The following is a 12,723-nucleotide window of genomic DNA, read 5'->3' on the forward strand; positions in this document are numbered from 1 at the left end:
TTCTTGTGTCTGAAAAGTTATGTCATGCTTACCTAATCTATACAGTATCTGTGACTCTGAAGACTTTAGTGAGTACTATTTCCTCAACAAGAAGTCAGGCAAATAGAGGAACACTGTTATCTTACTTCCCTCTAGAATACTGTTGAAACATTTGAAATACAAAAGTTTTGGTTTCATTTTGTGGCATTCAACTTCCTCTCCTCTTCTTCCGTTATTAGTGTTGCTGCTCTGGTTAGCCCTCATCTGCGTCGGACAACACAACACATCCAAATGGTCTGTACCTCTGGTTTCAGTCATTCCAGTCCAACTTTCTTCATGGGGATTGTTCAAAAGTACAATTCTGATCATGTTATTGTGCTGCTTTAAACTTTCAACGATGCCTTATTTTCTATAAGATAAAATCTGGCAAATAAGTCCCTTCATGAACTGATTTCTACCACTACTTATACTTCTGCCATACTGAACGCCTTATTGTACTCAGACCACGTTTTGTAATGTTTTTACTGCCTTTAGTATATTGTTTCCTTGGTCTAGATAGAATGCCATCCTCTATCCTCACTGGGTTTTGTCTTATCACCCATGACTAAAAGCAGGAACTCAGGAGCTGGCCTTCCTAGGTTTGAATTTCAATTTCACTATTTGCAAGTGAAATATTCACTATATATATATGTGTGTGTGTGTGTGTGTGTGTGTGTGTGTGTGTGTGTGTATTCACAATATTCACTATATATTTTGAGATGGAGTCTCACTCTGTCACCCAGGCTGGAGTGCAGTGGTGTGATCTCAGCTCATTGCAACCTCCACATCCCGGTTTCAAGTGATTCTCCTGCCTCAGCCTCCTGAGTAGCTGGAACTTTAGGTGTGCAACACCACGCCCAGCTAACTTTTGTATTTTTAGTAGACACGGGGTTTCACCATGTTGGCCAGGATGGTCTCGATATCTTGACCTCGTGATCCGCCCGCCTCAGCCTCCCAAAGTGCTGGGACTACAGGCATGAGCCACCACGGCTGGCCGAACATATATTTTTTTTTTACAAAGAAAACATCATCATTGGCTGGTAATCCCATGCCTGTAATCCCAGCACTTTGGGAGGCTGGAGTGAGTGGATCACCTGAGGTCAGGAGTTCGAGACCAGCCTGGCCAACATGGTGAAACCCCGTTTCTACTAAAAATACAAAAATTACTCCGTTTTGTGGTTCACACCTGTTGTCTCAGCTACTCAGGAAGCTGAGGCAGGAGAATTGCTTGAACTTGGGAGATGGAGGTTGCTGTGAGCTGAGATCATGCCACTGCACTCCAGCCTGGGCAACAGAGCAAGACTCCATCTCCAAAAGAAAAAAAATCATCATCCTAAATCGTTATCTCTTACAGGCAGAATTCCCTGATAACAGTACATGGGGTCCTGGCACTTCTCCTTGATCCTATGCCATCCTACATATTCTTATTATATATTATTCAGTATCATCTAAATTCTATCCTGAAATCAATCTGTTTCAATAGGAGTAAAGGAAATTTGAGACAGGAGTATTGTTATTCAAAGTGGTTAATAATATGTTGCCATGGAGAAACAGCTGTAGTCTAAAGAAGCCACAGTTATGATTAGGAAAGTAGTGGGTAGTGTCAAATCTGAGGATTTGAGAGATTGTAAACATCGGTGAGAAGCAATTGTAGCCAGGGAGAATATGGCAAGACAGGATCAAATACAGTAAGCCCTCACTTAACACTGTTGATAGGTTCTCGGAAACAGTGACATTAAACCAACATACCATGCAGCAAAACCAATTTTACCATAAGCTAATTGACATAAATAAGAATTAAGTTCCTATGGCATGCAATATGTCGTTTTTGCTTACAGTTGTTGTTTCCAAGGACCTATCCAGGATGTTAAGTGAGGACTTACTGTATACTACAGGACTGGGAATATAACAGTGGCGAACTTTTAGGAGGGGTCCTAGGAACATGTCTGTGGGGACATGTCACACAGAGACATATTGCTGTACCTGCCCAATAGTGATTTTTCCACCTACTGAATTCCTGAAGAAAAAGACAGTATTTTTCACACTACTTCTACTATAATTTTGAAATTAATTTAAAAATAAAATCCATGAATCACTTAATTTTCTAAAAAGTCACAGATTAAAGACTCCTTCACAAACCACCTTCAATTTCAAACCTGTCCCTTTCCCCAGAGATAACAAGCCGAGGTGGCCAATTTCATTCTGTGCATTGCCAGATCACAATGTCATAGGCTTGCCTGCTCTACTTTGTTGACTGATTGGAAAGAAGTAGAAATGAGAGGACATGAGTATACTTGGAAAACTGGAATATCCTGAATTCCCAAACATGACTGGGCCCACCTTGCTTTTTGAAGTGGTCCCTCCCCTGAAAGTGATGACAACGTTCTCTTGCTGGAAGGCACTCTTTCTTTCCTGAGGGAGTACTCCTAACTCTCCCTTAGGCTCCGTCATCAGGGTACACAATGATTCAATTCTCAAGTCAAATGGAAGGAGAAGCCTTTGCACAACTTCACTAACTTATATCAAAAGAAGGCTGGAGAGGACACGTGGAGAGAGATTGAGGATGCCTAAGGAAGAAGAAAAAATTTTAGATGTGACCGAATTTACTGGCATAGGCATATTTACCAGAAATGATAGATTCAACAGGCTAGCTTGAGCAGACATGTGTGAGTCTAATAGTTTGCTCGCTTAGTTAAAACAACCCTTTCTCAGCACATTCAATAGCAGCTCATGCTAACTAAAGTTGAGAAGCCAGAAATGTCTTAGAACTCAGAGATTTATGGAGATAGAAATGCTCGGGTAAATGTAGCCTTAATTCCTTCATTAAGTATTTACTGAGTGCAAACCATGTGTCAGACAGTCTTCTAGGAGGCTGTCAGTATCCAACAAAGACAAAATCTTACACTCGTGGAGTGGGTAGTAGAGACAAATAAATACATAGTAAATATTTATCAGAGGAGACAAATAAATCCATGATAAATACCATGAAAAATTGAGGAGAATAAAGGAGTGCTAGAAAAGGGGGTGCTATTTTATATAGGGTGGTCAGGAGAGGCCTGTGTGTGCTGGTAAAATTTGAACAGAGGCCTAAAGATGTGAGAGTGTAAGCCAGGCAGATGCCTGGGATAAGTGTGTTTCAAGCAAAGGGAACATTAGGTGCAAAAGCCCAGAGTCTGGGAGAGTGGACAGCATGTTTGAAGGTCAGCAAAGAGGTCTGTGTGAAACAGCAGAGGGCCTGGGGTGGTGAGAGCATAGGAGACAGGCTCAGAGACAGCTTGGGTGGCTGGGGATGAACAAGGGATAGAAGCAGTATGCTGGATCACTGAGGCCTTTAAGCCATGGTAAGGATTGTGCCTTTATTCTGAGTAGATAAGGGCCATAAGGGTTTTGGGCAGGGGGAAGACATGATCTCAGCCAGTTTTAAAGGGGTTGCTTTTGTTGCCAAGCAGAAAATAGACTGTAGGGAAACAAGGATTGCAGCAAGGACATCAGTTTGTAATGTTTGCAATGTTCTCGGTAAGTGATGATGAAAGGTTGCAGTGAGGTACATCTATTTTGAAGGTAGAGGTGACAAAATTTGTTGATCAAAGGTCAGCCAGTGGTAGATAATAATAACAATTAGAGGCATTATAGAAAACCACAAGATTTTAGCCTGAGCAGTTGTGAAGGATGGAGCTGTCATGAACAGAAATGGGGGAGTCTGCAGGGGAAGCCCATCTGGGAAGTGTGTGAGCAGTGGAATAAAGCAGGGTGGAGCGCTGGAATCAGAAGTTTTAAACATTGTAACTTCAAAGATATCCAAGTGGATATAGCCATTAGAATATTAGTCTGAAGTTCAGGAAAGACATCTAGGGCTCAGAAATACATTTGAGAAATGCTAGAATACAGATGGTAATGAATCCATGGGGTTAGCAAAGATAAGCTAGTAAATAAGTTTATGTGGAACAGGCTTTTACAGAGAGATCCCTGGGACAAGCTGGCCTTTTAGAAGTTGGAGATGAGGAGAAGCCAGCACATGTGTGTCCCACTGTCCTCCCTGTACCACATCATTTGAGAGGTGCCAGTGACGCTTTATGGAGAGGGCAGAGATTCATTCCCATTGGAATAGATACTTATTTTAGATTATGTTAGATATAGATTTGCTCCCTCTAGCTCATTTTTAAATCTAATTTTACATGGTTATGGGGACCATGGGTAAGTATACTCCAAACTGCTGGTATTATCCTCCCATTAGTCATAATAATAGTCTCCCTGGGCCAGGTACGGTGGCTCACGCCCTGTAGTCCCAGCACTTTGGGAGGCTGAGGCAGGCAAATCACAAGGTCAAGAGATCAAGACCATCCTGACCAACATGGTGAAACCCAGTCTCTACTAAAAAAATACAAAAATTTCAGGCACAGTGACACACACTTGTTGTCCCAGCTCCTCAGGAGGCCGAGGCGGAAGAATCACTTGAACTGGGAGGTGGAGGTTGCAGTGAGCCAAGATGGCACCACTGCACCCCAGGCTGGTGTCAGAGCAAGACTCCGTCTCAAAGAAAAGAAAAAAAGTCTCCCTGGTGCGCTGTACTCTATCAAAGGTTTTAAATGTGTGCATGCAGCCATCTGTAGGACATCAAACGGTCTCTCTTTAACTGGAATGACGGAAGCTGAAAGAAATGTGTGACCATGAGGACACTGTAACCTATGAAAGACATGTTGGGACGGGAAACCCAAAATGATGGTAACTAAAAGCGGTACTAAGGCCCGAAGCTTTGGTCACACCCTCATCCAAGTGAGAACCTGGCCAAAAAGGGGGAATGTTTTTTAAACAAAATTATGGGAGGCCATTATTTTGAACTGAGTTTATGCACTAGGTCACAATAAACCAAACCGAACTAAAATGGAGTCACTCATGCTAAATGTGACATAATCAAACTAAGGCTTTAAGATAACACATAGATCCTAGAATAGACCAGGTTTGGTTTTTCTGCTGTAAACAGGATGTACCAGCACAAGGAGGTACCCTCTACTCAGTCCTTATTCCCACCTCGCAAAACCCACTGTTCTCTTTCCCAGTGGCTTTCAAAACTATGTAAGTACATTTATGACAGTTATAGTAACATCAATGACTAAGGTTTTAAGTAACATCTGTCTCTCAGAATTGAGAAAATGACCAAAAGGGGAGAATTGTTAAAGCAAACTAAATATGGCCTGAGAAGAACTCTCTACTTCTACATTTATGTCCTGGTAGATGAACAGTAACCTACCTTAATAGTCAGGCAAAATTGAAAACCTGACTTAATGTATGCACGTGTAACAATAGCTGAGCGTTGGCCAATCCCAGCAGCCATACTTCAACCACTCACAGACTGCTAAGTGTTCAAACTGCGCTCAAATAAGGCAAACGCCAAGCTGTGACCAATCTCACTGTTTCTGTACCTCACTTTCGATTTCTGTATGTCACTTTAACATTTTTGTCTGCAAATTTGTTCTGACCACAAGGCACCCCTGGAGTCTGTGAATCTGCTGTGATTTTGGGGGCTGCCAGATTTGCTAATTGTTCACTGCTCAATTAAAGTCCTTTAAATTTAATTTGGATGAAGTGTTTCTTTTATTAGGGGCATTCATCTCATCAAGCATTTATCCTTTGTGTTACAAACAATTCAATTATACTCTTTTGGTTAATTTAAAGTGTACAATTAAATTATTTTTGACTGTAGTCCCCCTGCTCTAGCAAACACTAGGTCTCACTCATTCTTTTTATTTTGTATTCATTAACCATCCTCACATCCCCCCTACCCGCCTCACTACCCTTTCTGGCCTCTTGTAGCCATCCTTCTACTTGCTATTTCCATGATTTCAATTATTTTAATTTTTATCTCCCACAAATAAGTGAGAGCATGCAAAGTTTTCTTTGCCTGGCTTATTTAGCTTAACATAATGACCTACAGTTCCATCCATGTTGTTGCAAATGGTGGAGTCTCATTCTTTTTTATGGCTGCATAGTACTCCATAGTATATATGTGCTACATTTTCTTCATTCACCTGTTGATGGGACACTTAGGTTGTATCCAAACCTGGGCTATTGTGAATAGTGCTACAACAAATATGGGAGTGCAGATATCTCTTTGCTATACTGATTTCCTTTCTTTGGGGTATATACCCAGCAGTGGGATTGCTTGGTCATATGGTAGCTTTATTTTTAGTTTCTTGAGGAATCTTGCTGGAACTCAAGTTCCCATCATTGGGATGGGCCACTTCCCTCTGGCTAGGGCTGGTTTAAATACTCCCTTCATGGGCAGGTGTCAGCTGAGTTCAGCCTGGTTTTGCTTTCTGCTGTGACAGGGCAGCACTGAGTTCAACCTGATGTCTCACCATCCCTATACTCTCCCCCTCTTTCAAGTATACAGATTCTCTCTCTGTGCCATGCAGCCACTGCTGGGGGATCGGGGAGGGGCGGTGTTGGTGATTCAACACTGTCTTTCCTATTCTCTTCGGTGCCTCTTTTGGCAATATGAAGCTAAAACCAGGTACTGTGAAAACTAGCCTGATTTGGGGTAATTATGAAGCTTCCTTTTTTTTTTTTTTAGATAGTTGTTAAGTTGGCATCCCTGTCAGGGAAACTATCGGTGGAGCCTTCTATTTTGCCATATTGCTTCACCCCTCAACATTAATGATCTTAAAACTTACTCTTTCAGGACTCTATGCTTGGGTCCCCTTCCATGAACACTCCCTTTGAGAAAGGTGGGAACACTACCTTTTTCTCTCCTAGATTTCCCCTCTGGAGCCCCCTCCCACACTCTCTTGTGGAAGCCTGTCTTCCCCTCCTAAACTCCATCTCTCTCTATTCTGGATTCTCTCACTCAGTGAGAGACCAGTTTCCTTCTCTGGTTTTCCCCCTCTGGGAACCTTCTCACTCAGTGTGAGACCGGTTTTCTTTTTCTCACTCAGTGTGAGAGTTAGGGGTTTCTCTCTCCTTCTCCTTTTTCTCTCTAAATAAATCACTTTCTGCAAACAAACAAACAAAAAAACCCTTACTCTTTCACAAATGTTTCACAAAGTTATCCTAGTTAGAGGTAACCTATATCTCATATTTTTAATAGCTTTCAAAGTCTTAACATGGAATGGTTATAAATGAATCTGACTGGCAATTTTCACTAAATGTTACGTCCAGCTGTAGGTTGAAGTGAATGTAATTCTATGCATATGGGTAGGTTTCCCTTGTGGGTGGACATATGAGGCACAAACATGCTTAAACATTTATAACATACATGGTATAATATATAACATATCAAATATGCCCATCAAAACAAAGTAGCTATGCAGCTCTTACGTGTAGTCAAAAAACAGTACAACAGAAATTGCTATGGGCCAATAGCTAGTTAGTTTTAAGCAATGTTATAGAACATAACTTTCCATAATAAAACTCGAATTTCTTTAATACCCCACAACAAATTCTGTGCTATCAATGCTGCTGTTATTCCTTGAACTGTTCCTTCTTTACTACGTTTCTTCTTTTGTATACTCTCATAGCATGGTTCCTCTTTGCCTTTTCAGACTGCTCTTTCTACTCCTTCACAAATTCTCTATCAGCTTAGCAGCCTGCCTGCTGTCCCCATGCCCGTATTCAATCCTGCCTCTGCATCTTACTCACCTCAACTCTCAGAGGTAAATAAACAAATGAAAATCAGACTCTGGCTAACTGGTAGTCTGCATCTTCTTAAAAATACAATGGTCTCTCAAGAAGATCTGTATTTTATTAGTCATTTCAGAAAGAAATCTATACTTATCTCTGAGGATACTCTTTTTTTTCTTTTGAGACAGGGTCTCACTTCATTGCCCAGGATGGGATGCAGTGGTGCGAACACAGCTCACTGCAGCCTTGACCTCCCAGATTCAAGTGATAATCCTGCCTCAGCCTCCTGAGTAGCTGGGACTACAGCCATGCGTCACCATGGTCAACAAATTTTTTGTAGAGATGGGGTCTCCCTATATTGCCCAGGCTGATCTCAAACTCCTAGGCTTAAGCAATCGGCTCACCTTGGCCTCCCAATGTGTTCTGATTATAGGCATGAGACACTTCGGCTGGCCTATACTCCCCTTTTAAAAGAAAATAATCACATTTCAAAATTAACACGCAAGGGTTTTTTGTTTTAGCTCCTCAAAATAACTGATATTACTATTGAAATCCAATAAAGATTTACCATTTGCCTGCTATGTGAATAAATAGTGTGGTGCTATACTCATAGTATTTTGAATAAGACTTTTTCAAAATAATAACTTTCTAAGCTCTCAAGTAATTAATTTCTCTGAGTAATTAAGGGGAATGATACTGTTTATGATGAATTGCTTCTCTATTACAAAAGACCTTATACAAAGTATAGCATATCTGTGAACACATGGGATCCGTTTGGTTTTCATCTCTGAAAATTGGCTTGCTTTCTGTATTGGTCTGTTTTCACACTGCTAATAAATACATACTGGAGACTGGGTAATTTATAAAGGAAAGGGGTTTAACTGACTCACAGTTCCACATGGTTGAGGAGGCCTCACCATCACGGTGGAAGATGAAGGAAGAGCAAAGGGATTTCTTACATGGTGGTGGGCGAGAGAGAGCTCATGCAGGGAACTCCCGTTTATATAAAACCATCAGATCTCACGAGACCAATTCACTATCATGAGAACAGCAGGGCAAAGACCTGACCCCATGATTCAATTACCTCCCACCAGGTTCCTCTTGTGACATGTGGGAATTATGGAAGCTACAATTCAAGATGAGATTTGGGTGGGGTCACAGCAAGACCATGTCACTGTGCCATTTTCTACAAGAGGCAAGCAATTTGTGTTTATGTTTAAAAGTTTACCAAAGGCTCCACAAAATTATTTGCTTATATTTCTGTCCCATTCAGTAATAATACCATATTTTTTCTCAGTGACTCTAAATAACCTGTTTTAATTTTTGTTTAGAGATTCTTGCTTTTGCATACCAATAATGATAAACAGCTGTCACTTGCTGAGCGCCAACCATGTGCTGGACACTTCCCTAGGAGCATTTCCAATGTCATCTCTGTTTGCTATGATTAATGCTGCAATAAGAAGGCAATGCTTTATACTCACTAAAAGTCTTCCCTGAAAAAAAAAAAAGGCTCTGTTAGCTACAAACTGTTTATCATTTGTAGACAATTATCCCTTTTCAGTTGTCCTGACATGCTTGGTCAGGAAGTGGACTAATTTTCCGTGGGTAATAAAGATACATAGTAAACCTCAGTATCATCCCTTCTGTGACTTTCTATGTGAATCCAGGAAATAGAAAATGATTCACATTGTATCTCAGCTTAAGGTAAAACATCTCTTTCTGTACTTTATCAAAACAATTTTATGATATTTTGCTAACAGGAGATATTTCAAAAATTAATGTACTTTCAAGTGTGTTCATTCCTTACTTAACCTAGTGGTTAAAAATTATTTTCTTCCTGCAACTAAGTCAAAATTTACAAGAACCCTGACAGAAAGGGCAAACAAGTTTCTATGCTCTCCAAACACGATTTTACTCCCATGGTTACATGGCAGAATTTGCTGATGAACAAATTCTGCTTAAGTACAAAGCACTTTGTAAGTTCTTTGGAAGCCAAACACTTTTTCTGTAAACAGCAATGTCCTTATTTTCATTAGATAAAATAATTCTTTTAGAATGTGTCATTTACAAGTAAATTGTATTGGTGATGGCGACTTTTAAATTTCTATCCTATATGGAGTAAATTTTTTTCAACCTGATCAAACCGACTATTAGAAACCTAGAAAGGTCCTGATATCATGGATAATTATGAAAGTTGGATAGGAAAGAGCAATACTTTCATGATGAAAGCAGGGCTGGTATTTAACATGCTGAGCTGTTAAGAGTTGAGCAGCAACTCAGCAACTGTGTCCCCAGAAACCCTAAGATCCTGCACACATATTTTCAGAACACCAAAGGAAGCAGGGTTGGGAAAGAAGCTAGGAGAAAGTATAATGTGTGAAACACTATTCAGCTGGAATCATTCTGCTTTTATTCTGTATCATGAGGTTTCATTTTTAGTTTCACTTGAAGCAAAGGATTTTTTATTGTTCAAAAAAATTTGAAAATCATTGCCTCCCTATCACACATCCCTTTGGGGACTCAGGTGGGAAAATAAAACCGGAAGAGATGTATGATGGGTCGAAACATTTAAATCACTGAGAACTTAGGTTGACTTGATATAGGAAATACATTCAGAAATTCAAAAAAATTTCTTAAGTTTGCTTTAAAATAGTGAGGCAGTACTGTAATTATTTTAGCGAGGGGCTTTACTAATTACTACGTACGTTTGCTCTTTTGAAAATCTTGGCATAAGTATATGCAAAACAGTGAGCTAAGAGTTTACAAGGAGCATCAAAAAGAATACTATGTGCTTCCTGTTCTCAATGTTACTAAAACTACTATAAATTAGCTTGAAACAGGAAAGAAAATGATAAGTGTCATGAGGTAAGTGCAAGCACTATGTGGAGAGGTTGTAGAAGAAGAAGTAATCAAATTTTGTCAGAAAGGGAGATGGTTCAGGAGAAAAGATGAGATCCAAGCTATCCTTGAAAGATGGGTAGAATTCTGAAGCACAGAAACAGGGAAGAAAGCACTCCTGGCCGGGGTGCAGGATGAGCAAAGACATCAGCAGGGTGGAAAACCAGGCGCTAGTTAGGAAAACAATAATACATCTAATTTGGTTGGAGCATGGGAGAAAGAAATGCTGGATCAGATTGCAGAGGGATTTGACCGTGAGGTCAAGACAGTGACACTTAATCCTTATAATAAGACAAAGAAAAAGCCAAAGCCAAGTATCTACAATCTCCCTCTGCCACCTATTAATTGCTCAGTTCTGTGTTTGCACCAATGAGGTGATGATGGGATACTGGGTGGGAAGGAAAAGTGGACGGAACTCTGAAGACCGCTTTACAAAATAACGAAATGGTCAAAGATACCAAGGAGAAGATGGACAAAGATACAGAGAAGAAATACATAGCCTGAGGGTGGGAAGGCCTGTTTCTGAGGAGATTTTGAAAGAGGGAAGAAAGAGGTGTGGGAGAGGCACCTGTTTTTATGAGGAATTTGGGAAGTTTTGCTGCTCGATATGCTGTGGAACTTGTGCCTCCATTTCCCGAAAGAGACTTCAGCACAGCCACATGGTTTTTCAAGGCTGTTTCCTTCAGGCTGTGTTGAGATGGGTTTTAAGGCTGGAGGGAGAAGGCTCAGTGTTTTCAGTTCACAAATTATCTGGACAGAACAGGGATTTCTCCAGTGGTTCCTTGAGGTGGGGGGCCTGGGAGAGGTGGGGGGCCTGGGAGAGGTGGGGTCAGTAGTGATGATAGGGTGAAGGGGAGAGAACAAGGAGCCTCCACTTTGTATCCCTCACCTCTATATCCACCACATCCAATTTTTTTCTGTTTTTTTTCCTTTTTCTTTTTTTTTTGAGACAGGGTCTGGTCTTGTTACTCAGGCTGGAGTGCAGTGGTGCGATCTCAGCTCACTGCAACCTTTGCCTCCCAGGCTCAAGCCATCCCACCTCAGCCTTCCTAGTAGCTGGGACTACAGGTGTGCACCACCATGCCAGGAATTTTTTTTTTTTTTTGGTATAGATGGAGTCTCACTGTGCTGCCCAGGCTGGTCTCAAACTCCTGAGCTCTGGCCATCCGCCTGCCTTGGCCTCCCAAAGTGCTGGGATTGTAGGCATAAGCCACCACACCTGGACTCAAATTTATTTTATAAATAGTGTGTCTGTGTAAGACTGTCACTGGGAAAAAGTGATAAACAATTTTAAAAGATGGTGCAATAATCATGGTAGACAGCGAGGTATCCCTGAAGTATTATGAGCTGAAAAATGTATTAGGATAAAGTGAGCTTCAGAGAACTTAAATGACTTGCTGAAGTTTATATAGCTACAACAAACAGACCTAGAACTAAGACCTATTTTTACTGAATCACTCTCCCAACACCCATTGATCACACTTTTTTTCCTTTCCAAACCATTAAGTTTTAAGATATTTTGAGCCTGTTCGTTCTTAGTTGTAGTCTTTACAGACAGCAAAATTCCTATCTTCCTAATCTGAGGTTTAATGTCAGGTAATTTTTGTGCCTCTTTATTTTGTACTTTGCTACTCAGATATATCTGTTTGCCTCCACCTGGATTTTATAGGCTGAAAAGTAGTAAAGAAATTTTGCCTCAGCAGATCATAACTGGCTTTAGGTTCTAACCGTGTTGCTTCTATCTCCTTTTTATTTTCCCTACACCAATGTATACACTAGATGAAACAAAGGTGAAAATGTGATTACACAAACAATCAAGGTACTAGGAAAAAACACAGGAAACATATTTATAAACTCAGAAAAACAAGTCTTTAAGGTATGACACAAAATCCTGAAGCTGCAAAGGAAAAGGTCAATACATTAGAGCACATAAAAAAATTAATTTTCATATGGGAGAAAAAAAACACCATAAGCAAACTCAAATAAAATACAATAAACTTACAGGAAGATTTTTGAAGTGCATGTTGTACACAAAGGCCTATTTTCTAAATGTATAAAGAGCTCCTATGACAGTATGAGAAAAAACTGGCCGGGTACAGTGGCTTACCCCTGTAATCCCAGCACTTTGGGAGGCCAAGGTGGGCAGATTTTGTGACCAGCCTGACCTCAGCCTTCATCTCAAAAATCGAC

At 40.5% G+C, this 12,723-nt stretch overlaps 1 protein-coding gene across 5 annotated transcripts in view; it reads right to left on the reverse strand.

Annotated features, from left to right (window-relative positions):
• CCDC146 (coiled-coil domain containing 146) overlaps positions 1-12,723 on the reverse strand; it is a 182,855-nt gene that overhangs the window by 98,911 nt on the left and 71,221 nt on the right. The window lies entirely within an intron of this gene.

Source organism: Cebus imitator, unplaced genomic scaffold, assembly GCF_001604975.1.
Source record: "Cebus imitator isolate Cc_AM_T3 unplaced genomic scaffold, Cebus_imitator-1.0 Scaffold26, whole genome shotgun sequence".
Classification (NCBI taxonomy): Eukaryota; Metazoa; Chordata; class Mammalia; order Primates; family Cebidae; genus Cebus; species Cebus imitator.